Source organism: Saimiri boliviensis, chromosome 2 (assembly GCF_048565385.1).
Source record: "Saimiri boliviensis isolate mSaiBol1 chromosome 2, mSaiBol1.pri, whole genome shotgun sequence".
NCBI lineage: Eukaryota > Metazoa > Chordata > Mammalia > Primates > Cebidae > Saimiri > Saimiri boliviensis.
This window is the reverse complement of record NC_133450.1, coordinates 144,979,306-145,006,707: the sequence shown is the minus strand read 5'-3', so window position 1 is coordinate 145,006,707 and position 27,402 is coordinate 144,979,306. Positions and strand designations below refer to the sequence as shown.

Genomic DNA, 27,402 nt, shown 5'->3' with positions numbered 1-27,402 from the left:
CTGCACCTCATCATATCAAGATATTTTGACAAGCGACATGCAACAAGCAATAAGCCTTACCATAGAGAAAATTAAGAAGCAATTCCAAAAGATACCACTTTACTAGTTTGAAAAAATCCATAATTCACAATTTAAACAAATTCAACATTTCAGGAAAAAAGAAAGGCTTTGTATATGAATCACTTGATAGGCTAGATTACAAAATCATGAATTCTAGAATTCTGGAAGATGAATACTCCCACACTTTGATACATATGTAAGAATCATGCATAGAAACATGATGTCACCAAAACAACTTCAAAACTGTGGCAGTATTTCAAGCTCCACCTCTCACAGTTCTATCGATTTTATTCTCTGGAATCTAAACAGTTTCTTCCTTTATTGCTTTCATCTGCTCAATCCATGCTATATCAGTGATTTAAACCTACAATGGTTTCTAACCGAAAGGATACTGCCAGACTCCTACACACTTACAAAAACAGCTTCTATTAGAGAGTGAGTGGTGTTAGATTTAGACCCCCCATTTAAATACAGGGATTTTTCCACATTTATTTAATTGTATTAGTATATACAATATTATGTAAGCCTTTACTTTAATTATTTTATTGGCCTTTCCCTATCTCTCCGTAAGGTCAATATTAAATCTGCTTTGTATTTCTACTCACTGCCAACATTCTGCCATACACAGTACTACCTTTAATCAATCAAGACTAAAAAAAATAGTATTTAAAATGCTTTTAATCATCAAAAAAAGAGGAAAAAAACAAAATCAGTCCTTTTGTTTATGAAGGATACTTTCAACTGTTAGGTAATTCATTTATAAATAAACCTTCTGAGCATTTCCTTTGTAGGTGGCTGTGCCCTACAGGCCATCCAAAGATGCTGAAGGCAAAGTCCAGTTATACAGAAGGTGTGGATGGCCATGGGAGGGCAAGTCAGAGCAAGGGAGGTGCAGGCAGAGGCAAAAAATAACATTCACTGTGAATCAGGGAAGTTCACAGCTGGCTGTCCACTCCCAGGCTGTTTATTCTATTTTGTATGCAACCAAAAGTCCAGTGGGCTGAGGTGGCTTTAAAATACTCATCCCTTTGACAACCTTATCTTAAATCTCCTTTCTCTCAAATTTCATGATTATTTCTCATGTCCCTAGCCTTAAGGAAAAGCTATTAGGCACGTCTCAAGAACTCATTAACCAGGTGTTCGTTGCTGCTCCAGAACTCATTTTCCCATAGAGCATAAAAACTAGAAAGCTGCTGGATTTTTACTCCGCTGCTCAATTTTACCTTGATTGGAACTCCGTATCACTTCCATATGGCTAGTTAACTGCCTAGCCATCCGTAAGTGTGATGACAAATTGTGGAATTATGAATTTAATAATTAACTGACTTGTAGATTTGAGGAGGGTGCTCTGCATCTGTGTTTAGGTCCCTGAGCAGAAAAGTCTCTTGGTATCTGATTCAGGTTCCTATCTGTAGGCTGGGTCACATCAAGCTGTCCCAGGCCAGTGACTAGCCAATCTACTGTTAACTCTTAGCACAGAAAGATTATACAACCTATGACTACCATTACTGGTAGGCATTTCATTTCATACCCACTCATCATGTTTGTCTATGTGCTTATGGAAAGTCTTTTCATTTTTGGCAAAGCAGTATCACTATTCTCAGTTTTATAAAAAGGAAATGTTTCTGGTCTTTGTAGGGAAGTGTGGGCTCAAATTCCACTCCTAACACATAGTTCAAAACGAATTAGAGAAACATTTGATCACTGATGTTGGCAAAATTTTTTTAATTTTTTTTTTTTTAATTTAATCCTCTTACCTAAGAATGGCAAGTTAAAGACCAATCTATTATGGAAATAGTGTTATGGGCTTCTGAAACCTCATGAGAATTTTCGACACGGATAATCTCTCTACAGCTTTTCATGGGGTTGTCAGATTATGATAGAGAGATATATGACATGCGGGACAGGGAGACCACAATCATATCTTAGAATTATGATACAAACACACATTAGCCGATTATGAGAAGTAATGTGAACTCACTGAAAAGCTTTTTCACAAGTATTTACAGCCTGAATGTTTCAGGGGAATAAAAATGCCATCAAATATTCATTGCACAGTAGTGAAAGATGCATTCTCATTAATTAATCCTCTACCTGTATCCAACTTTTGATTCTACGTATTTTTTTAAAGAGTCAAAACCAGTAAGTATTAACAAGATAAAAAATTCTTAGAAGCATAACCAAAAAACACCTACATGGGTCTCTAACTGGCACCTATATAATGTACCAATGCTTGAATTCTTCAATTATTTACTCTACCCAGAATTCTGCTGTACAGGGGTAGAATGGCTGAACTGTGGAAACACTGCCTACATAGAAACTGGCACTTTGTTTCTCACTTCCCAGCTAGTTCTATGCAACAATATGAACTCGTGCATGGTGATAACATTTATATAGTATATATCTATGGGGTGCTGAACAGTGAAATCCTACTTTCATAGAAAGCAACTGCATCATTTTTAAGTTTCTTAGATAAGAGAGCTGACCTAGTAGTAGCTAGCTCTTGCTGCTAAAAGTCTTCTAAACGACTTGTATGGATGTAGCTGTTTAGTCTCTCCCAAATTCCTTCATGGGTAGCCTTATCAACCTTTTGGTTTTCACCCTGCTGAGAAATGACTCGTCTGGGCTCCCCCCCCCCTCTCGAACTGAGAGGACTGGTATGGCCATGAGCCTCTTCAAAAAGCCATTTGCCTCATTCCTCATAGTTGGTGCATGCACCTTTTGCTTCATTCTTTCAAGAATCTCCTTACTGTGGCATAGGCTTTGGCTGAGCAGCTCATTTTCTGACATTTTATGGAAACACAGCAAATTATCAGTGACCTTTGCACTTAGTATCAGCATCTCTGGCAGATCTAGTCTTGGCGTTGGCCTCACCAGCAGGAGAATCTAGTGACTGAAATGATCACTGACTCTATCCCACTCTTTTAGTGGGGAAGACTCTTTCCCAGTAAGTCACAGTCAGAACTTGCTGTACCCTAAAGGAAGTCCACTCCAAGAGACAGGAAGATTTACTGAGATCCCACTGTGTGGGCATTTTGCTCAGAACTGGGGGATACAGAAATAAAAGATCCAACACTTTGTGCTTGTATTTAAAGACTCTCTCTCTCCTCAAAAGTCATCTCGGATTTTTGCTGCATATGCAAGTAGAATTTTGGAGAGGACCACCTAGATGAAGTTGGTCATCTAACCAAGTAGGGCACAGGCATAAAGTTTTTTAATTTCAGTTGAAGTACGTAGTTTTTTCGGATTTCGTTTTTGTTTTTGTTTTTGTTTTGAGACAGGGTCTCACTGTCACCCAGGCTGAAGTACAGTGGCATGATCTTGGCTCACTGTAGCCTCAACCTCCTGGGCTCAAGCAGTCCTCCTGCCTCAGCCTCCCAAATAGCTGGGACTACCAGGTACCATCATACAGGTAATTTTTTGTATTTTTTGTAGAGATGGGGTCTTGTCATGTTGCCCAGGGTGGTCTTGAACTCCTGGACTCAAGCGACTCGGCCTCCCAAAGTGCTGGGATTACAGGCATAAGCCACTGCATCCAGCCTGCAGTACCTGTTTAACTGTGTTTATTCTTAATTGCCTTAAAGAGTTGATGAAATAATTAATAAAGTCCTTGGAAAAGATAAGATTCCCAAAAGGATGAATTCACATAATTTTTGTGGTTTCTTTAGAACTCTTTTATAAACAGCCCCTTACTGTCTTAAAATATGTTTTTTAAACATTATCTTTTTAAAAAGTCCCTTCATATAACATCATATAACCAGAAATCTGAAGTTTTAAGAGAAGTATCACCAGGGATTCAGTGCAGGTGTTCTAATGCAGGGGTTCATTCCACACATTGAGAAACTCTGCTTTACAATGCACAGAGCAGAGCCAGAGAGAGAAACTCCCTACTATAATTGACAAAGGGACCAGGCTCCAGAGTGAAGAACAGAGCAATCCTCCAACATCTATTCAGGTATTTAAGAGTTGAGGGGAGAAAGCAGATAACTACAAAATCAAAATGGGGATCCTGATACTACAGCAAGGAAATGGCAATTCTACAGCATGGACTTAGTTCCTCCTAAATGGTTTTCAAAAGAGTTTGTGGAGTTTTGTTTTGTTTTGGTTTTCCTCTTACAGAGACCCACATCACATCGTGTACTGGAAAGAGACTGAAGACATTAATTGTGAGCAGTCACTGTTGCAGAAACTCCTATTCTGCAAGCAGAGGATAGTTGTATGTCATGTAAATATTACATACCCTAACAAAGTACAAGGTGTTAAGCCTCACAGCTTAAAACACAGTAACTGATTATGTGTTTTTAGATTAGTACAAGTATGTTTTCTTATTTTTTTAGACAGAGTCTCACTCTGTAGCTCAAGCTAGAATACGGTGGCATGACCCTGGCTCACTGCAACCTCAGCCTCCAGGGTTCAAGTGATTATCCTGCCTGAGCCTCCTAAGTAGCTGGGATTATGGGAACACACCACCACATCTGGTTAATTTTTTTGTATTTTTAGTAGAGACAGGGGTTCACCATATTGATCAGGCTGGTCTGGAACTCCTGATCTCATATCTGCCCTGGCCTCCCAAAGGAGACTGGTATTACAGGCATGAGCCCCACGGCCTAAGTATGATTTTTTTAAACTAGCTGTCATTCAAATTTAAATGAACTTTGATCTTCCTGACATGAAGACTTTTTTTCCTTTTTCTGGACAGTCTGACTCTATACAGTCTTAGTATTTGAAGCAGTCAGAAAGATATCCTAACTGGAAAGCACATTCTACCTCTACTGCTGCTGCTTCTTCCTAGAATTTCCTAGAATTGCCATGGTTTAAAGTCCCACATCAATATTTGCTTATTCTGCAGCCATGCAGATTACAGCCGCCACCACCTTTCCCTTGCCTCATCGCTGCTGTGAGATATCTGGCTCGTAGCTGCTGTTTATACACGGACTTCCCATCCAACAGAATCCTGTTGCTCTAAGCAACACTATTAGCCTAATAGAAACAGTCATTCTCTTTCTAAGTAACCTTTGAATTTTACTGAACTTCACACTATTGTGCACCCTGGTACAGAGATTTGGATTTGACATTTGAGGCTAACTGACTGTTGCTAATGAAACAACAAAATAATCTCTATAAAAGCAGCAATGCTCAAACCTCATCAAACTTTAAGTGTCAGTTTCTAAGAGAGGTCTACCCTGGCCCCTCCTACCATCACTCTTTCTCACACTGCCTGTGGGTTTTTGTTTCTTTTGAGACAGGGTCTCACTCTGTCACCCAGGCTAGAACTGCTAGAACAGTTCACTGCAGCCTCGACATGCTGAGCTCATGCAATCCTTCCACCTCAGCTTCACAAGTAGCTAGGACTAAGGTGTGCACCAACACGCCCAGCTAATTTTTTTATTTTTGTATTGATGAGGGTCTCACTATGTTGCCCAGGCTGGTCTCGAACTCCTGGGCTGAAGCAATCTTCCCACCTTGATCTTCCAGAGTGCTGGGATTATAGTGAGCCATGGCACCTGGCCCTTTTTTTTTTTTAAAAACTTTTCTTAAGAGTTTTGATAAGAGTTTTAAAACTATTTACATATATATTAGTAACTGTTTTCCCTACTTGTTTGGAAGCTCCATGGGGATAAAGATTTTATTCTTTTATTTATCATTGTATTGACAGTGCTTAGCACAGCACCTACATATCATACATTTGAAAGAATGATTCCTAAGTGATGGAAACAAGTCAAGATATTAAAGGTGCAAACTGGTTACTACCATCACTACATGCACCTTCAGTCTGGTCTAACATTTGAGGGCCACTTGTTCTTCCTTAGTTTTCTTTTCTTCTTTGCCTGTCGCCATGCTGCTGAGAAAGCAAAAACAATACTAATTCCATATGAAGTTCTGCCTTTACAGCATGTAGGCTTATCATCTGCAAACAGCACCATGCAGACTTTAAAAGTGTCAATATTATCTTGAGTGTCTCTCTGGGTCTGCAGAGTCATTGGCACATGAAAGCCTTTGGGTACTTGCTTTCAAGGACTTCTGAAATAGTAGAAGTTTGTTAGACTGAAAAAAAAAATTCCTGCAGTTGAGAATTATATATAATTCCCATGTTTTGAGGCATATGAGAGTAACATGCTGAATAAAACGAGACTCTGGTTCACTCTTTTGATGACAAAAGAGGACTGGACACCACTAATCTAATAGAAGCATCTAAACAGTTTTGCAGTTAAGTAACACCACATCCTTGTGAATATTTCTCGGCAGTCCACCTGCTTGATCACAGCCAGAGTTCTAATCTATGCATGAGTCATTCACTCATTCATCCGGTCAGCAATATTTACTAAGCAACATTGTACCAGGTCCCGTTCTAGATACTTAGGATCTAGTAATACACAATACAGACAAAACCTCTCAGGGAGCTTCTAATATTAGGAAAATAAATGTATAGTATATAAAACACAGAAAACAGCTGGGCACAGTGGCATGCACCTGCAGTCCCAGTTATTTGGGTGACTGAGGCAGGAGGATCACTTAAGCCCAGGAATTCAAGTCCAGCACAGTGAGAGCCCTATCTCTAAAAAAGAAAGAAAATACTAAAAACCCATAGGAAGAAAAGAAGAAGTAAGAAGTTAGAGTATCCCATGAATGAGAGTTGGTGCTGTGGCCAGGGAAGTCCTTATTGAGACAACTTAAGTCAAGGCTGAAAAGAGGCGGGAATGAGCTATGCTGATTCCTGGTTGGGGAAGCAATCCAGACACATACACCTCAAAGTCAAAGTCCCTGAGACAGAAAAGAGGTTGGTAGGTTCAAAGAACAGCAAGAAGAACATAGCAGAGAGTGGAGTCAATACAGAGAAGAGTAGAAAGAGATGATGTCAGAGAATGGAAGGAAATAGCAAGAGACAAGGCCAGCAGGCCCTCTACAATTTTAAGTCAACTCGAAGACAGAAAACCCTCAGAAGGTTCTCCACAGAGGAATAACAGTTGCTTTATGCTTTAGCAGGATAACTGACTGCTGCAGAAAGAATATCAGGAAGACGGCTGGACACCAGAACTTCCTTTAATACTTGCCACGCTGGAAATAGTACATGTTCGGTCCTACACTGCAACCTAAAGGGATGTGGGATCATGTTGATTAATCTGTCAAAGGATTTGATCTAGTATCTTTCCATTAATTGAGCACATAATCGCTGCTTTCTGCTCTTTCTTCTTTTGAAGAAATATACCGAAAACAGGATTCAGGGTGTAGACAGATCTGGTTCCAAATCCCATCTTGTACCACTTATGGGATGGGAAGCATGGTACATATTATATCTTTGCCTTTAAATAAATAGGATTAACATACCAGCCATGAAGCACAGGGCCCTGGCAGAGCGTGCACGTGACAAATAAAGAATGGCTATTACCACTGTTATTATAGAAGACTCAGGCTTTGTCAAAAATCCACGTTACAAAAGGTCAATGAAGACAGCAGCATCTTCCTCATTTGCTAATCTCAGTTGCCAAACCGTTCACAGGAAATACCGTCTTCAAATACTGGTGACTTTTCTGAAAGCTAATGCAAGTCTACATGCTCATATTTCATCAGGCTATTACTTCATGGGATTTAATAAGGATGGTAGTAGTTATCCTAAGAAGATCAGAGATGAATGTCAGCTATGAACTTAAAACTCCATTATTCCTAGTGATAAAGATAAAATGCTGTTCAATTCCAGCCCTATGCTAGAGATTACATAAGAATTCCTGGATAACTGCTTTGTTTATTTTTTTTTAAATAAATATTCTTTGCTAGCAACCTTTTATTATTTTTTTTTTTTTGCAAAATTCTCTTTTGTTCTGATTAGCAAAATTTTCTTTACAAAAACAAAGTATGTTATTTTAAAAAATAATCTTGAAAATCCAATGTTTTACTTAATAGATGCATTTCAGAATCTTTTCAAAAATTCATTCTCATCCATCATTTTCTGTTTATAAAAGCAGATGCCTCTGGCTGCCTACCCAACATCCCCCCTCCATTAAACACTTGCTGGCAAAGGCCCAAATCAGTTAGGGCGCCCATCCCGTCATGTGCATCAAGGGATGGCGGCTCTGCCCTCAATTCAGACTTGAATGTTGAATCCTGAATGGGACCATCACTGTAGTCCAAATCCCCTAGTGACTGAGCTGAGCCTATGAAGCGGTTCTGACTGTGAGACTCAGGGAAGAACTGATATTAGAGGTAGCCATGTGATACTGGCAGCCTGTTAGAAGGGCTTTGGGGACGTTTTCCTTTCTCCCAAGAATGAAACACCGCAAGACAGACTTTCTGTCTCTAGTCTGACTGCATGTGGCTGTGGAGCTGGAAGCCCTGTGAGGGCCTGCTAAGGGCCTAGGGCAAAAGAATCCCAAAGGGGCTGAAGCCAGAGCCCTGAGCTGACATCTGGAGCCCTCCCCACCACTGGACTGCTCCTTACATGAAGGAATGCATTTCCTTTTTCCCAAAACCAATTAAAACTGGGTGTTTCTGCTACCAGCAGCCAGCTGAAACAGTGTTTCATAGATGATTATTAATTTTATTTTAATCCAGTATTACAGCTGAAAACTTACTTTGATAAATGATATCACATTTGCACAAATGAATAAACAGATGATCTTTCCCCTCTTATTTACTCCTTTTGATCATAAGCATAATATATACTCTCTTCTGAAAAATCACTTTTAAATTTCATAAATGAACTGATTAAAGTTTGAGATTTTAAAAACTATTATCTTCATTTTTATTACACTTACATCTACTCTGATTTGGCAGTTATTTACAGAAGCTAATGAAAACTCCATGCCTACAGAAGTCCATAGTATTCTGATAAGAAGGTTGGAGAAGATTTATTGCAACCTCTGAGCTGTGCTTTCATTCTATAGGTATTTAGTGCTTCATGGAATTGCAGGATTTTGTTAAAAGTTGATCTTTCATTTCTTTAATTTTTTAGAGACATGCTCTCACTCTGTCGCCCAGGCTGGAGTGCAGTAGCACAATAATCGCAGTCTTGAACTCCTGGGTTCAATCTTCCTGCCTTAGCCTCCTAAGTAGCTGGGCTACCAAATGAGCATGCCACCATGGCCCATTAATTTTAAAAAAAAATTTTTGTAGAGACAGGTCTCACTATGTTGCCTGGACTGGTCGAGAACTCCTTGGCTCAAGTGATCCTCATACCTCAGCCTCCCCAAGTACTAGGATTACAGGCATGAGCCACGACATCCCACCTCTTTAAAGCCTTTTCCAGAGTGTGCTCAAAGGCTCCAGGTTTTTCACATTTTATCCTCCTGTAGTATCTCAAGAACCCTGTGGGGTGGATATGTGTACATATATGAATATGTATATGTGCATGTATGTGTATACATGTATATTAAAAAGCACACCTCTGTGAATCTAATGTTATCAGAAATTCTGTTCTGGTAACAGAATTATCAGAGACAATAGCTTAAGCATAAAAGGCTGCTGGAATCCAAAATTTGGCCTAACCATTTCACTAGATGCTTTCCTACAAAATGGTTTCATAAAAGTTGAGTGGCCCGGCCCTAGGCGCCATGGCTTCCCGCGGGAGGAAGCGGAAGGCTGAGGCCGCGGTGGTCGCCACGACCGAGAAGCGAGAAGCGAGAGAAGCTGGCGAACGGCGGGGAAGGAGTGGAGGAGGCGACCATTGTTACTGAGCATTGCACTAGCTGACGCGTTTATGGGCGCAACGCCGCGGCCCTGAGCCAGGCGCTGCGCCTGGAGGCCCCAGAACTTCCAGTAAAGGTGAACCCAGCCAAGCCCCGGAGGGGCAGCTTCGAGGTGACGCTGCTGCGCCCGGACGGCAGCAGTGCGGAGCTCTGGACTGGGATTAAGAAGGGGCCCCCGCGCAAACTCAAATTCCCTGAGCCTCAAGAGGTGGTGGAAGAGTTGAAGAAGTACCTGTCGTAGTGAGATTTGGGTAGAAGTCCTCATGCTGAGCTTTGTGTCCCTGGTGATGTTGGAACATTAATGATGGAACATGGCCAAACGTCAGTCATGTGCCTGAAGCCATGGTTTCTTCCCCGCCAGAAATGAAGGTTCAGTTGTGAGACAACCCTCTAGTAAGGCATTGCTAAAGTTACTGGATTTGATTGAATAAAAGTTGGAAAAAAAAAAAAAAAAAAAAAAGTTGAGTGTAGTTATGGTAGGCCAATAAACAGCAATTCCTCCCGCTCAGCACACAAGATGTTTATTTGTCTGCTCTCTTGGACACATATGACTTAAGAATGCATTCCTTGTGTAACTCTGTGTTGACCTTATTTAATACATACGTAAGAAAATCTCTACTGGAGTCACTTATCTCAATGCCAAATAGAATTCCCTCAAAATGTATTTAATAGCAAGTTCCATTAATTTCAAATTTCAAGGCAACTTATATACTCTAAAGAGAGCACCTGCTTTCAAGTATCCACAATAGAAGGTGCACAAAATGAAACAATAAACCTTAGTGACAGAATTGCTCCTACACCAGTTTGAGAATATTTGCCATTTACAATTGACATTATCACTTGTTCACTCAGAGAACCCTTCGAAGCAAAGCAGGTGGGTTTAAATGGAATTTAGATGTTCAGGTGGCGCATGTGGTAACTTCAAACTAAATTGAACCAACACTGTCAGTGACCCATTTCTGCTTTATTAGTATCCTTTCAGTGATGTTCTTCACCTTAGCACACAGAATGTATTTAACAGATAGAAACCACAGTGGAACGGGCATAAACACCAGAAAAGGCCTAATATTAGTCACATTTCAACAATAAATACCACAGTCCTTAATTAAAACCAGTATGCTAACCCAGACCAGGACACAGGACGACTATGAGATTGTCTTTTCTAATACTCTACCTCCACATCTCCATGGCCCCGCTCATTCCCTTTTCAACTCCTTTCAGTATTCCCCTCCCTCCTTAAAACTCTTTTTTTTTTTTAATTTCAATAGTTTTGAGGGTACAGGTGGTTTCTGGTGAGGTAGGTAAGTTCTTCAGAGGTGATTTCTGAGATTTTGGTACACCCATCACCTGAGCAGTGTACACTGTACCCAATATGCAGTTTTTTATCCCTCACCTCACTCCTATACTTCCCTCCAAGACCCCTAAGTCCATTTGTATTTGCATCCTCACAGCTTAACTCCCACTTAAAAGTGAGAACATACGATATTTAGTTTTCCATTCCTGAGTTACTTCACTTAGAATAATGGCCTCCAGCTCCATACAAGTTGCTGCAAAGGCCATTACTTTGTTCTGTTTTACGGCTGAGTAGTATTCCATGGTGTATATATGCCACATTTTCTTTATTCACTTGTTAGCTAATGGGCATTAAGGCTGTGTCCATATTTTTGCAATTGCAAATTGTGCGGCTATAAACATCCATGTGCATGCATCTTTTTCTTATAGTGACTTCTCTTCCTTTGGGTAGATAGTAGTGGGATTGCTGGATTGAAAGGTAGTGCTACTTTCAGTTCTCTAAGAAATCTCCATACTGTTCTCCATAGTGGTTGTACTAGTTTACCCTCCCACCAGCAGTGTAAGAGTGTTCTCTCGTTTCGCCTCTCTCTTCACATTTTTCTATCATTTCCCTTTAAATGGTACCTCACAAGAAATATTTAAAATTGGCTAATCAATTACCTTAATTTCTATAACAAAAAAGAAACATTTTCAGTTCAACTTTTGGCATTTGCATCACTTGCAAGTTAACTGCAGACTAGAAAGACTAAGGTTACCACATGCTATAATGCCTTATATGCAGGATTTTTATTCTGAAAAGGAGAAACACAAAATACTGAAATTCATTTAATTTTTAAAGTTTCTTGAACTTCTGAGAGACAGAAGGACAGGGATCTCTCTAAAGGTTCAAAAGTGTAAAAAATGTTCCTCAAAAATAAAGACAAAAAATTCTTGATCCAAGTAACATCTACAAAAGGTATGAAATAACCTATTTCGTCTACATAATTCCTGAAAAGCCAACAACAGATTTGAAACAAAAGGGAAAAGACAACCAGATGCGGTGGCTCAAACCTGTAATCCTAGCACTTTGGGAGGCTGAGGTGGGTGGATCACCTGAGGTCAAAGAGTTCCAGACCAGCCTGGCAAACGTGGTGAAAGCACGTCTCTACTAAAAATACAAAAATTAGCCAGGTGTGGTGGCACACACCTGTAATCCGAGCTACTTGGGAGGCTGACAAAGGAGAATTGCTTGAGCCCAGGAGGTGGAAGTGGCAGGAAAAAAAAAAAAAAGAAAGATGTAGATATTAGGAATTAATTTTTATTATTTGTCTATTCTAATTTCAGAACATCCCCTTATCCTCTACAAAACAGATTCTAATATTGTTAACCAAAATATCTGGCTGTCTTAATGGCAACCTTATATATAAAACACGATGACTTTATTTTGGATTAGAAACTCATTAAATTCAGTGCAAGTCAACTTAATTCAGCTCTAAACAGACTCTAAAGGTCTAAACCACAAAATTTATGGAATACCTTCTCTGTAATGAAGAAATACATCTTGGTATTCAATTTTTTAATTAGCTGTCAGAAAATACTAACAGGCCGGGCGCGGTGGCTCAAGCCTGTAATCCCAGCACTCTGGGAGGCCGAGGCGGGTGGATCACGAGGTCAAGAGATCAAGACCATCCTGGTCAACACGGTGAAACCCCGTCTCTACTAAAAATACAAAAAATTAGCTGGGCATGGTGGCATGTGCCTGTAATCCCAGCTACTCAGGAGGCTGAGGCAGGAGAATTGCCTGAACCCAGGAGGCGGAGGTTGCGGTGAGCCGAGATCGCGCCATTGCACTCCAGCCTGGGTAACAAGAGCGAAACTTAAGTCTCAAAAAAAAAAAAAAGAAAAGAAAATACTAACAGTTGATATATAATATATGTATACTATATCAGATATTCAGCATTTATCTTCAGTATAAGTAAAAGAAAGCAAATAAATGTAATATAAACACACTGTTGATTTATGTGTATTAATCTAAGGAGAAAAAATAATACAAAAGTGCAGATAGGCCAGATAAAAAGGTCAGGAGTTCAAGACTAGACTGGCCAAAAATGGGAAAACCCTGTCGCCGCCAAAAATGGGAAAACCCTGTCGCCACCAAGAACACAGAAAAAAAAAAAAAAAATTGGCCAGGCATGGTGGCATGCACCTGTAATCGCAGCTACTCTGGAGGCTGAAGCAGGAGAATTACTTCAACCTGAGAGGTGGCGGTTGCAATGAGCCAAGATCAGGCCACTACACTCCAGCCTGGGCAACAGAACAAGACTCCATCTATGTGTGTTTTGCGGGGGGTGGGGGGAGGTAGGGGGGTGGGGGAGGGTGGGGAGGTGAGGAGGACAGGGAATTCAGATAAATTATAATTTATTATAAAGGTACTCATAATATTGCTTGAAATCTTCCAATGGGCAAAATTTTAAATGACATTTCAAGATTACTTTAGATACATGAACATATAACTGTAAATAACATTTTCAGGTGATTTATGTAGAGCTAAAATTAGGTAATAAAATCATGTTAGTGAGGTATAAAAAATCTACAGTAAAATCCTTAAGAAATGAAAAATCATTTCATAATTTTCCCTTACTGAAGCTACTCTATAAACCCAAATATACTGAAAGGTTTTGGGTTTTCTGTATGTTTGTTTGTTTCTGAGACAGGATCATACTCTGTTGCCCAGGCTGGAGTGTAGTGGCACAATCACAGCTCACTGCAGCTTTGATCTCCTGGGCTCAGTGATCCTCCCACCTCAGCCTCCGGAGTAGCTGGGACTACAGGCGCACATCGCCCGGCTAACTTTTTTTGCCAAGCTAATTCTTTTAAAATGTTTTGTGGAGATGGGGTGGCAATATGTTGCCCAGGCTGGTCTCTAACTTCTGGGCTCAAGTGATCCTCCCACCTCGGCCTCCCAAAGTGCTGGGATAACAAGCGTGAGCCACCTCATCTAGCTACATGTGTTTTAAACAAGATACATCAATAGTTATTGCTTAACACCAGGAATATGTAAATGTTAATCAGACCTATTGTTCTATCTGCTTTCGCTTTCTGATAAGAAACCTATGAATCTGTTACTATCCCTTCAGAACTTTGTGGAACACTTTATCTATCCTTCTACTGGGCAACTAGTATCTGAGATTCATCCATTTCCCCATGTGTTACTGGTTTCCGGCAGCCATATTAATTTAACTTTCATTACCTCCTACTGCTGTATTCATTTATGATCCACCTCAATCACTAACAACGCTCCATGCTCAAAGGTCTTCTTTCTCCTTGTGCTTAACATGAACCAGTTTTCTCTTCCTGTTTAGCCTGAGTTACTTCTATGTTTTGCTGCAGCTGAGCTTACTTTTATTTCCCTTGCCCCATTAAAAATCATTACTAACCTCCTATAAAGCCTAAACCTCTATCTGAAAATCCAACACATTCCTATATTATAAGTAAGTCTTCATCAGCAGCTTTTTAGTTCTAGGCCTAAATACGGGCCACATATGACTAACACTAGGATTAGCTTAAATTTCTCCACTTTCTGGATAGATATTCTAACATCTTAATAGAGAAAAAAGTGTCATTTGGGTTGGTAAGTACATACCTATCAAGAATATCCATTTTAGACTTTACAAAGTGAGAAATAATCTAGTGAATTAAGTCACTGATATATGGGGTATGTGTGTTATAGCAGCTCATATTATCTATTACAATGCTCTAAAATGGAAGTTCAAATTTACATAATCCTTACCATGTGCCAAACAAATTCTAAGTACGTACTCTCTATATATGAACGTATATGAGATAGCACTATTATTGATAATACCCTCATTTACAGATGAAGAAATGGGGCAAAGAGAAGCCTTGCAGCCTGCTAGATGCTACAGCTATTAAATGGCAAACTCACATTCAACCCTGGTTCTATGACTCTAGGGTCCATACTCTGAACACTGTCTTATAGTACTTCTCTTAACTTTTACAATCCAAAGAGTGTTAATGACCAAGAATGGTACAACTGAGGGTAGAGGTAAGGGAAGAAGATGGGGAAAGCCATCATAAAAAAATTTTCAGCAATTTAGGGTATTAAGGTGAGAGGGCAAGGGCAGAAGCATTAACTTTTTTTTTTTTTCAGACAGGGTGTCCTTCTGTTGCCCAGGCTGGAGTGCAGTGGTGGTTTCATAGCTCACTGCAGCCTCTAACTCCTGGACTCAGGTGATCCTTCCATCTTTGCCTCCCAAGTAGCTGGGAGCTACCTACTTGGCAAATTTTTTTTTAAACTTTTCGTGGAGATGAGGTCTCACTATGTTGCCCAGGATGGTCTCAAACTCTTGGCTCAAGCAATCTTCCCATCTCAGGCTTCCAAGATGTTGGGATTACAAGCAAGACCACACCCGGCCCAACAAAACATTCTCATATAAAGGCCTAAACTTGTCAGGCTACGGAGAATTTTCATTTTTAGAATTCATTAGACATCTTGGTTTCATAAAATGAAAATCTGTTTATATTTATCAAATAGTATCTTCAAATAGAATATACTATTTAATAAATTAAATTCTCTAGAAGTAAAACACTAAGGAATATACAAAGCAAGTCTTTGCCACACATTCTCTATGCATATAGAAAGAAGACTGCATATAGAAAAAACTTATTTATAAAGGAGGGGTGTCCCCTTACTCACATCTAGCAATTCCTCTATCACCACAGAATCACAAACCCGCACAAAACAGAACCAGGGATTCAGAGGAGCAGAGTACACAGGGCTTGGGAGGCTGCAGAACTGACCATGGTCAGGACATGACAGCTCCTCAACATGTACCTAAAAATGCTTTGCTGTTCCCAGGACCACCTTCTACCTACTTATCTTGAATTAACTGGGGCTTGAGGTGGCTTAGAGCTTTATTTTACTTAACATTATTTTATTTTATTTTATTTTATTTTATTTTATTTTTTTGAGACAGAGTTTCACTCTTGTTACCCAGGCTGGAGTGCAATGGCGCAATCTCGGCTCACCGCAACCTCCACCTCCTGGGTTCAGGCAATTCTCCTGTCTCAGCCTCCTGAGTAGCTGGGATTACAGGCACGTGCCACCATGCCCAGCTAATTTTTTGTATTTTTAGTAGAGACGGGGTTTCACCATGTTGACCGGGATGGTCTCGATCTCTTGACCTTGTGATCCACCCGCCTCGGCCTCCCAAAGTGCTGGGATTACAGGCTTGAGCCACCGCGCCCGGCTAACATTATTTTTTGATAAGTTTACAACTTGATGAGAGTGTAGAATAAGCAAAAATGTACTGGTTATCACTACAAACTTGATGACAAGCACAAATATTGTCACTGAAGTCATTTATGCCCAGCAATCCAAAATATGCAATGGTGAGATAAATTAAGATTTTAAGAGTCTTTTTCTTTGTTTACACACATAAAATTTAATTGTGTAACCCTTATGTTTTGCAGTATCCAGGCTGAAGTCTATACTGGTCTGATCTCATTAAACTAGCAAATAAGCAGTGTCCGTCGCACTTGTTACTGGTTCTTCTCTTCTACAGACATTAGTCAGATATACATAGCATTAAGGATCATCAACAACAGCTAACTTATATTGAGTATTTACTATGCCTAGGCCCTATGCAAAATATTCAGTATGTATTATCTCATTTATACTTTGTAACAATCATTATGATTTATCTCCCAATTTACAGATAAGGCAGCTAAGCTTAGAAAGTGACTTTTATCTTTTAGTACAGAGACGACAATGTTGAAATCAAGATTCAAACCCATGTTACATGATGTGGGCATCCATACCTTTAGCCATCATACTTTATTCATCCTAAAATGTCATTGTGAGCTGCCCCAGCAAGCATGTTAATAGTTAACAAGGAGGTAACCGGTATGAGTTTCCTCAAGGCCTCCATATTGTATAGTCACCCTTTTCTATAAAACATCAATTAGAAGGCATTGAGCCCCCTCCTACATTCGATCAGCATGCCTGCCCTCCCATCCACTCTCTCTTATCTCCAGAGGTTCTTCAGGGCTTAACTGCTGCTCTGTGACCTCCATCTCCAACTTCCCCTGCCATCAAATCATCTGTCTCCAATGGCTCTTGCTTTTTACCTGATCCTGCTGCGCTTTTTCCCCAACAGGGCTTGGCATCTACACCTTACCAGGTAATGTACAGGTGCAGGTAAGTCAGGTGAGGTGCTCCGAACACGATCCCCTTGCTGTGGTCAAGGGCCACGCCAGCCTGATTCCCTGTACAAGGGCCCCAAGCAGGAGGCTGCTCCACCAAATCAATAAATTTAGGACCTGAAGGAGCAGTCTGCAGCTCAAGGCTGGAATTGGCCTACATCCTCCCTGGAGAACCAGATTCATAGTGTAATTGTTTTGAGCCATTAATCACGGGCACCCAGTGAGCAAGGGTAGTCCCTAAGCACACTGCATCTCATCCCAAAGGACATCTCAAGAGAGTTTGCAGAGTTTCATGTAAATGATCACTATACTGCTGATAAATATGGCTAGTATGACCTAGTGACTTCATCAGAAAGAGGATGAGCCACATCAGGCAGCTTGGGCCAAGGAGCTGGCAGAAAGAAAGAACTGCTGTATTTCCTTAACTGAAGGCACTGACAGTCCATCAATTGCTCTCTCTCTTCCTTCCTTCTCAACTACACACACACACACACACACACACACACACACACACACACACACCCCAAGACCAGAGCACCAAGCCCTCCAAATCCCATATGCAGGAAGGGCAGGGTCAAGCTGCTCGGCTTCCTGTTAAAGGCTGCCTCAGGCATTCCCACTAACTGATGAGGATACACTCACCTCACCCGTAAAAGAAGACACTAAATGAGAAGAGTGAGGGCAACGGCACCTCTCATGCTGCCTTTTTTGTCTGCAGCATTTTCAAAACTATAATTTACATGATACCTACTTTTTCAAACAGATTTGAAGTGAGAATTTGGTTTCCCTGAAATACCCACAACGTGAATTGCATAAACCATTGACTAATGCTGAAGAGCTCTCCTTGATTCTTCCTAAATCTGTGCTCCAGTTCCTACCCAAGAAAAAGGTAAAAACATCCCCGTTCTCAACGTTCCATTTTACTTTACATCTGGACTGTCACTGCAAAAAGTTTAATCTGTTAAGCCTGTAATCCCAGCACTTTGGGAGGCCAAGGCGGGTGGATCACGAGGTCAAGAGATCAAGACCATCCTGGTCAACATGGTGAAACCCCATCTCTAATAAAAATACAAAAAATTAGCTGGGCATGGTGGCGCGTGCCTATAATCCCAGCTACTCAGGAGGCTGAGGCAGGAGAATTGCTTGAACCCAGGAGGCGGAGGTTGTGGTGAGCCGAGATCATGCCATTGCACTCCAGCCTGGGTAACAAGAGTGAAACTCCATCTCAAAAAAAAAAAAAAAAAAAAGTTGAATCTGATTTTATAAAAGGTACACATATACCACTTCCATTATGATTAAATCTTCAGATTACCTGATGAATGTAGTTACTTAGAAATTATTTCCCATTGCATCGGTATCTATGAACAAAAAGTGCACACTACATAGGATAAAATAAACCAAAATATTAATGAGGTTAACAGAAACACTGATGAATAAAACTATTAGTATTATTTTATACTATGTGAAACCAAAGACAAGCGTACTTACCAGCTATATTTAATAATCATTGTAATAAGACTTAAAGGAATAGGCACAGTGGTTCATGCCTGTAATCCCAGCACTTTAGGACGCCGAGGCGGGTGGATTATCTGAGGTCAACAGTTCAAGACCAGCCTGGCCAACATGGTGAAACCCCATCTCTCCTAAAAATACAAAAAATTAGCTGGGCATGGTGGCAGGCACCTGTAATCCCAGCTACTTCGGGAGGCTGAGGCAGGAGAATCGCTTGAATCGGGAGGCAGAGGTTGCAGTGAGCCAAGATTGTGCCATTGCACTCCAGCCTGGGAGACAAGAGCGAAACTCTGTCTCCAAAAAAAAAAAAAAAAAGCAGTGGCTCATGCCTGTAATCCCAGCACTTTGAAAGGCCAAGGAGGGCAGACCACGAGGTCAAGAGATGAGACCATACTGGCCAACATGGTGAAACCCTGTCTCTACTAAAAACACAAAAAAATTAGCCGGGAGTGGTGGCAGGTGCCTGTAGTCCCAGCTACTCAAGAGGCTGAACAGGAGAATCGTTTGAACCCGGGAAGCGGAGACTGCAGTAAGCCAAGATTGTGGCATTGCACTCCAGCCTGGGCAACAGAGTGAGACTTTGTCTCAAAAAAAAAAAAAAGACTTAAAGAAAAAGTGAATTTGTAATAGAATGTCAATCTAGTACACCTGTAGATTACCTAAAAATGTTTAGAATTATCCTCATTTCTAAAATGCAAACAGAATCAGCATGCAAAATAATGTTGGCTTACACAATTCAACTCTAGTCATCTAATAAAAGAATTTACTCCATCCAGGAAGTTATGGCCAGCCTGGAGCGCTAAGGAGAATCTGAAATGGAAAGCAAATTTTTATGATTTAAATACTTCCCCTTTCTTCTGCTAAACAATTTCTTTAGGCTTGATGGACAAATGTTTTTGCATTTTTCTAAACCCAAACTCAGTACTTCAACAGCTGATAGAGAAATTCATTCACCCAAAGGAGTCAGCTGTCACAGAAAATGTTATCTAATAGTGGAAAGATTACATAATGCCAATCTGCACAAGAACTAAGGAATTAGGCCTCCTAAGACAAAATCAGTATAAAGATCTCATTCTCTTCCCAGGTGACTGGACAAGGGAAAGATTCAAGCAAGCCTCTGGAGAGCTACTGACTTCAACACATACTTATTGCCCATCTATGCTGGGCCTAGGACTGTGCTAGGAGCTGATGATACATGGAAGAACAGAAATAACAAAGAAATGATTTGTTCTTACTGAAGCTCTGAGCCAACACTAAAATCAAATTTTATATATTACCCTGCCAAAAGTCACCAAATATGGAAAACTGGAGGCCAATAAAAATGAGGAAAGAACAACTTCCTACAACAGTGTTAGTTTCCTAGTAGGAAAAAACGTTATTAAGGCTCTGATTTAGGGTAACATTTAGTAAGTGAGTATCTAGGCTTCGTTGGGCCAAAATAGGTTAATTTCTCATCAGTTTTAGATCATAACTTAAGAAAATATGAAGTTAATATGCTTAGAAAGTACCAAAAGCATACATTAAAAGAGAAATTTACTTGTATTAGGCACTTCTGTTGTAGAAAACCATCAAATAAAGGTTCAAATACTAGAGAATATAAACTATAAATGCTCAAAAACTAATATATCAAGCTTAAATTACAAATGATAGAATTTAAAAGAGGGTAATTAGCATCAAAATTCAATTTTTTTCCCTGAATTGAAAACTATAGGGAAATCAAATGCAGAGCAGTGAAAAATAGGACCCAAATGTTATGCCAGCAGAACTTGAAGAAACATATCAGTCCTCTAGTAAGTAGGCTAATGATCCGACAGTTCAGACACAGAAACAAAAGGAGCTTTCAGTTGTCTACACACATATCATTAGAAAAGATTATGTGGCAGAGGATATATCATATTTATGTCTCAGGAAAGACCATGTGGCCCAAAGATGAGGGATGATTTTTATGTCAACTAGAAGTGGCTGCCCATAAAATAACCACATCTATAATAAAGAAAGCCTGTCTGATGATACATGTACAAGATTAGAAAAGTAAGTGAAAAATGAATACGTAATTATAATGTGTCACCTTGCTGACATGGATTACACCAACAAGCATAATAATTCTGCTAAGATTACATACCGATAATTAGCTTTCCAGTATAGAACTGATAGTACATAGTTCCATTAATGTTAACTAAAGATTCATTTTAGAAAAGAACTGTAAACGCTTGCTTATATTCAGCCATAAACAGGATACTAGCAAATTCTTACTATTCATCTTTTAATTTGGTAGACCTTACTAAAACAACCTTTTCTCTTAAAAGGCACATCCAAATATCTCACAGAAAAAAATGTTTAGAAGTATGTAATCCCCAGTGGGAATCAAAATATTTAATAACCAAACAGTACACACCTACCAATCAGAACAAATGCACCAACCAATCGCAATAAACACAGGTTAAAAATCAAAAACAGGCCGGGCGCGGTGGCTCACAAGGTCAAGAGATCGAAACCATCCTGGTCAACATGGTGAAACTCCGTCTCTACTAAAAATACAAAAAATTAGCTGGGCATGGAAGTGGTGCGTGCCTGTAATCCCAGCTACTCAGGAGGCTGAGGCAGGAGAATTGCCTGAACCCGGGAGGTGGAGGCTGTGGCAAGCCAAGATCAAGCCATTGCACTCCAGCCTGGGTAACAAGAACAAAACTCCATCTCAAAAAAAAAAAAAAAATCAAAAACATTATTTTGCAGTTAACCTTGTGACTAGCTGCACATCAGAGCAGCACACAAATCTGATGGAAAATAGCAAATAAAGAAATTAAACAAAGGCATTTCTGTCTTGACAGCAATTTCTATAAAACAAGGAACTAAGGGCCTTGGGTTTTGGTAAGAAATAGAAAGGCTGGGTGTGGTGGCTCACACTTGTAATCCTAGCACTTTGGGAGGCCAAGGTGGGCAGATCACTTGAGGTCAGGAGTTTGAGATCAGCCTGGTCAACATGGTGAAACCCCATCTCAACTAAAAATGCAATAAAAATTTGCCATGTTTGGTAGTGCACGCCTGTAATCCTAACTACTCGGGAGGCTGAGGTGGGAGGACTGTTTGAACCCAGGAGGCAGAGGCTGCAGTGAGCTGAGATCACACCACTGCACACTCCAGCCTGGGTGGCAGAGCAAGACTCAGTCTCAAAAAAAAAAGAAAAGAAAAGAAATAGAAGGCAGTGCCTCTAAGTTTGGCTACAGCACCAAGATATATCCCCAAAATGGTAGCTCATTAAAATGCATTTAGTAAGTAGAGCTGCTACCAATGATCACAGAATATTCTCAGTCAGCTGAAGTATGAAAGTAAATGTGATTTTGAATTTTCATACCTCTTTGTACTTTTTTCTTAAAGAAGTCATGGATTGAGTTGAAACATCTATTTCCTTTGGCCTTAGATTCTAGTAATTGGAATCTTAGACCAGAGGAGAAGGAACATTTACTGAGACCCCCTCCTGTGTTCAGCCTCACTGGCTTATTTTTTACAACAACCCTTATAAGAAGTATTGTTTTTCTTAGTTTATAAATGAAGAATCTGTGTTTCAATGCCTTAAACTTAACCAACATTCCAAGATTGAGAAGTAAAAGGACTAAGATTTCAACTAGGAGCATTCTACTATACAAGCTCTAGGAGGATTCTACTACACAAGCTCATATAACCTCTCCAGGTCACTCTAGATGAAGACTGTATGCTTACTTCATCACAATTTTCTATTTCAAATGAAGTCACACTTGTGAAAGGGCATCATAAAGTAAAAGGTTTGTATATTCATCCAGAAGATAAAGATTTGTCAATATAAGGCCATTAATGAAAAAACTTGATACCATTTTTCTGTGATTTGCACTTTTTTCTTTGCATTCCTTTGAAGTTAGCAGTCAACCATTCCACATAATATTATTCAGTTAAGTGATGTGAATGAATCAGAGGAAGACACATTTCCTCCCCAAGTGAACTAACTGAGAAATAACCCCCTTATCACTTATTCCCCAAGCCACTTCACATAAACAATCTATGCACAGAGATTATACCAGTTGTCAAAGACTGAAAGGAGCCAAAGTCAATGGGATTGTGAAATGAATATTTAAAATATTTACAGACATGAAGAGAAGAACACACCCACACACAGAGACACACAACCACAAGAAAGATATGCTGAAAAAGCATCAAGAATTCTCATCTGGTTACTGGTTTTACTAGCAGACAGTGGCCTCTCCCACATTAACTTCAGGTCACCTCTGGACACCAAACCAGCCCTTGAGTACAGAGGCAAACAATGGTTATAAGGTCCTTGATCTCCATGTGGCCTTTTCTAAGCCAGCTGACTTTTCAAAGGATGACCTAGAAAACTGTACATTCTCTGTGATATTCCCTAACCACATCAATCCACAATCTTACCCCCAGGTAAATTTCTGTATCTGACAGGGACTGCGTCTTTTCAGCTAGGCATCTACACCCACAACTTATACAATATGATAACATGAAGGAATACATGAAATGAGGACTGAATGGAAAGAAATCAAAGACATCCAACTGTCATTGGACCTCTCTTAACACTTAAAATTGGTTTTCTATCATTGTATCAACTACTTTTCTTCCCACCTAAATGACTAAGGCCGGTAGTCAACGTCACATTTCTTTCATTCTACCACAGAATCTAGTACAGAACTAGATACATAGGAGGTCTCAAATACTTAGTAGTTATTTCAAAGGAACGCTCCATATAAGAAGTTTTTAAAACACTAAATTTTATGAGTCAAAGGAAAAATGAAATTTGGAAAAGCATATTCAAAACAAAAAGAGCTTTAATAATGTAGAGGAAATTTAGCAACCAAGTTAAAAGATTTGTTTTAGCCTTATAATTAGAAAACCAAATTTGTGTCTATATGGGAAATCCATCCAAATATAAAGGAGCATGTCCAAAAAGAAAAAAGAACAGAAATCCCTCAAGGAATGAAAAATGTCTTCAAGAGGGAAAATTAGATGAGGAGCAGCAGCTATCCCAAAAGTTTCTCACCAGAATCCTTTTTCTTGAGCCTTATTCAGTATCTTCATCTTAAAAATAAACAGAACCCAGGCCGGGCGCGGTGGCTCAAGCCTGTAATCCCAGCACTTTGGGAGGCCGAGGCGGGTGGATCACGAGGTCGAGAGATCGAGACCATCCTGGTCAACATGGTGAAACCCCGTCTCTACTAAAGATACAAAAAATTAGCTGGGCATGGTGGCACGTGCCTGTAATCCCAGGTACTCAGGAGGCTGAGGCAGGAGAATTGCCTGAGCCCAGGAGGTGGAGGTTGCGGTGAGCCGAGATCGTGCCATTGCACTCCAGCCTGGGTAACAAGAGCGAAACTCCGACTCAAAAAATAAAAATAAAAATAAAAAAAAAAAAATAAACAGAACCCAAAAGTCCGTAAAGGGGTAATTTTTGCTTTCTTCCATGGTATGCTTCTCTCTTGTACCTGTTAGCACTGACCAATGAGGAAAAGGCCACTAATACCTTCAGAGATGATGAACCAGGAAGAAGGCTTTGTGCGTTGTGGAATCTTTATCTTAAATACCGAGATTAAAAATGGCAAGCCGTGGCCAGACGCAGTGGCTCACATCTGTAATTTCAGAATTTTGGAAGGCCAAGGTGAGCAGAACACTTGAGACCCGGAGTTCAAGACCAGCCTGGGGAACATGACGAAATCCCGTCTCTACTAAAAATACAAAAAACATCAACCAGGTGTGGTAGCGTACGCCTGTAATCCCAGCTACTGGGGAGACTGAGGCATGAGAATCTCTTGAACCTGGGAGGCAGAGTTGCAGTAAGCCTAGATGGCATCACTGTACTCTAGCCTGGGCTACACAGCAAGACTCTCCCCCCCCAAAAAAAAAGGGAGCGGGGAACAAGCTGGAGTCTGAACTACGCCATAAACTGCACTTGCAACACTTTGTCAAAGTGGAGAATACCAACAATCCACTTACTCATTAAGCAAACACAAAAGCATAATGTGTGCTAAGTGCTATTAGAACACAAGACAAATTTTAGATCTTGCCTTCGGGGATCTGATAGTTTGGTATGTGTATAAATCTGATAGGAAGAAATGTGTATAAATTACCACAATTACAAGATGGGGCTGAATTTGTCCAAGCCACCCAAGATGACCTCCAACTACAGGTATCTGCACCTCTCTGCCTGAGGACTTTTCTCCAAGGCAAGGATGGCCACCTGAGAAGCCAAAGGTGGCAGGAATTGACAGCCCCCAAGAAGCCCCCAACTAATGACCAACCAGAATTGGTATATAAATACTCCAGTTGGCTATGACTGAGCCACTGCACTCCAGCCTGGGCAACAGAATGAGACTGTCTCTAAAAAAAATTAATTAATTAAGGTAAATGCTCCAGCTGCCTTACTCTTCAGGTGAGACAGCTTTACAGCATCGCCATCCTCCAAAGTAGGGTCTGTAGACCTATGCCAACAGCATCATTATCACAAGGCGCTCATGAGAAATGTAGACTCTTAGGTCTCCCCCAGACCTGAGTCTGAACCTGAATTTTAACAAGGTCGCCAAGAGATTCTCATGAACATGAAAGTCTGAGAAGTCCTGCTTGACATCATCTCCCAGAGCATCTCCCCAGGCTTGACCTCCAACTGCCCACTGCCATTAGTGGTTTGAAAATGCACCTTTATTGGCTGCCTTCCCTTACCTATCTCACTTCTCCACTTGCACACCAATACCTCCTGCACATTATCAAAAAAATTCAGATATAGAACAAACACAAAACGTCATGGGACTCAATGGAAACTCTGACCATTAGAGGGATAAGAGAGAAAGAGGCATCATTTGAAATGGGTTTTGAAGCATCAGCAGGACGTGCACAGGGAGTGATGGAGGAAGAAGCATCCTAGGGTTTGGGGGAGGGGAAAGAAAAAACAAATATGTGAGGAGGGGAAGGAAAAAGATTACTGCCCTCGTTTAGTCAGAGTGTCAAATACATGAAGACAAGGAGTAAGAAAAGGCTAGAAGGGCAGATAAAGATATCTGGCCTTTATTTCAAAACAAATGGGAGTAATTAATGGTTTGGACAGATGACAAAACCTTAATTTTTCTCTCTTTCTGAGACAGGTTCTTGCTCTGTCACCCAGGCTGGAGTGCAGCAGAATGATCACAACTCACTGCAGCCTTCACCTCACGGGCTCAAGCGATCCTCACGCCTTTCAGGTAGCTAGGACCACAGGTGTGCACCACCACATCCAGATAATTTTTGTATTTTCTGTAGAGATGGGGTTCATCATTTTGCTCAGGCTGGTCTCTGCCTGCCTTGGCCTCCCAAAGTGCTGGGATTACAGGCATGAGCCACTGTACCCAGCCAACTGTAATTAGCATAGGTTAAGAAAAGTAACCTGAGAGCAATGTGAAAAATATAGGAAAGGTGGGGAATTCGTGTCTAGACTGCTCCCCACTGTCTGGGGAAGTGGGAGTTTGCCTGGCCTCATGTGAAGAAAGAGGCCCAATACTAACTGAAGGGTAAATAATTGAGTGTTTTATGTGTGCATAATAATGTCTGACTCATAGCAGTTACCAAAACGTATCATGGAAGAAGCAAAATAATAATCATATCACTGTGCATCTGGATAGTGATTTGGTGTTTTCAAGGAGCTTTTACCAACATCATCCCATGAACTCCTCCAAAGAAACTTGGTGCGGTAGTGCATGGGTCAGGCTGCAGTACCAATACTCTAGCCCGGAGCACTCCACATTAACCAAGTTGAAGTCTTTAACGGTTAACGATGGGTATGTGTTAGGGAGTCCCCAAGACCACTCCGCAGGCTCAATGATTCACTTGGAAGACTCACGGGACTCAGCATATAGTCATATCATGGCTACAATGTATTACAAGAAAGCAAAATCAGCAAATGGAAAAGGTATATGGGGTGAAGTCTGGAAGAAACCAGACACAAGCTTCCATGAGTCCTCTCCAAGTGGGGTGACATTTAATGCTGCCAACAACCAGTTGTGACAATTGTGACAATAAATGTGAAATGTCTTAGAGAGAAGTTCTTACAAGCAGGCTTGCTATGTTAGTATTTTCCCGTACAGGGTCACAAATGGATTCCTGGAACTTGAGTTCTAATCGTACTATTGATTTAAATGCCCTAGCTAATTCCCAGAGGAAACTGTCATAAACAGGAATTTAAGGGAGTTAGTGCAGGTTGGGTATGCGAAATTCATACACAATTTGTTCTACTCTGTAGTTAATTTCAGAGAATAAAACAATATAAAACAAATCCATTATGTGTGTGTGAGAAATGTAATTACCGGCCGGGCGCGGTGGCTCAAGCCTGTAATCCCAGCACTTTGGGAGGCTGAGGTGGGTGGATCACCTGAGGTCAGGAGTTCAAGACCAGTCTGACCAATATGGTGAAACCCCATCTCTTAAAAAAAAAAAAAAGAAATATAATATAATTACCTATTTCCACCTGGCCGCAATTACATCAATAAAAAAGAAATATACTGCCCCCTGCCCCATAAGATCCCAATTCTGTCTTCACCTGAAATACAGAACCAACCAAAAACGTTGTCTTGTAAACACACACCAAAAAAAAAAAAAAAAAATCTTAAAAAAAAAAAAAAAACAAACTACCAGGCAA

General features: G+C 40.4%; 1 protein-coding gene and 1 pseudogene across 2 annotated transcripts in view; one reads left to right on the top strand and one right to left on the bottom strand.

Moving 5' to 3' along the window:
- Window positions 1–27,402, bottom strand: part of GNAQ (G protein subunit alpha q) — a 341,433-nt gene that overhangs the window by 275,284 nt on the left and 38,747 nt on the right. The gene's annotated exons all lie outside the window — the stretch shown is intronic.
- Window positions 9,591–10,200, top strand: LOC101043688 (selenoprotein H pseudogene; annotated as a pseudogene).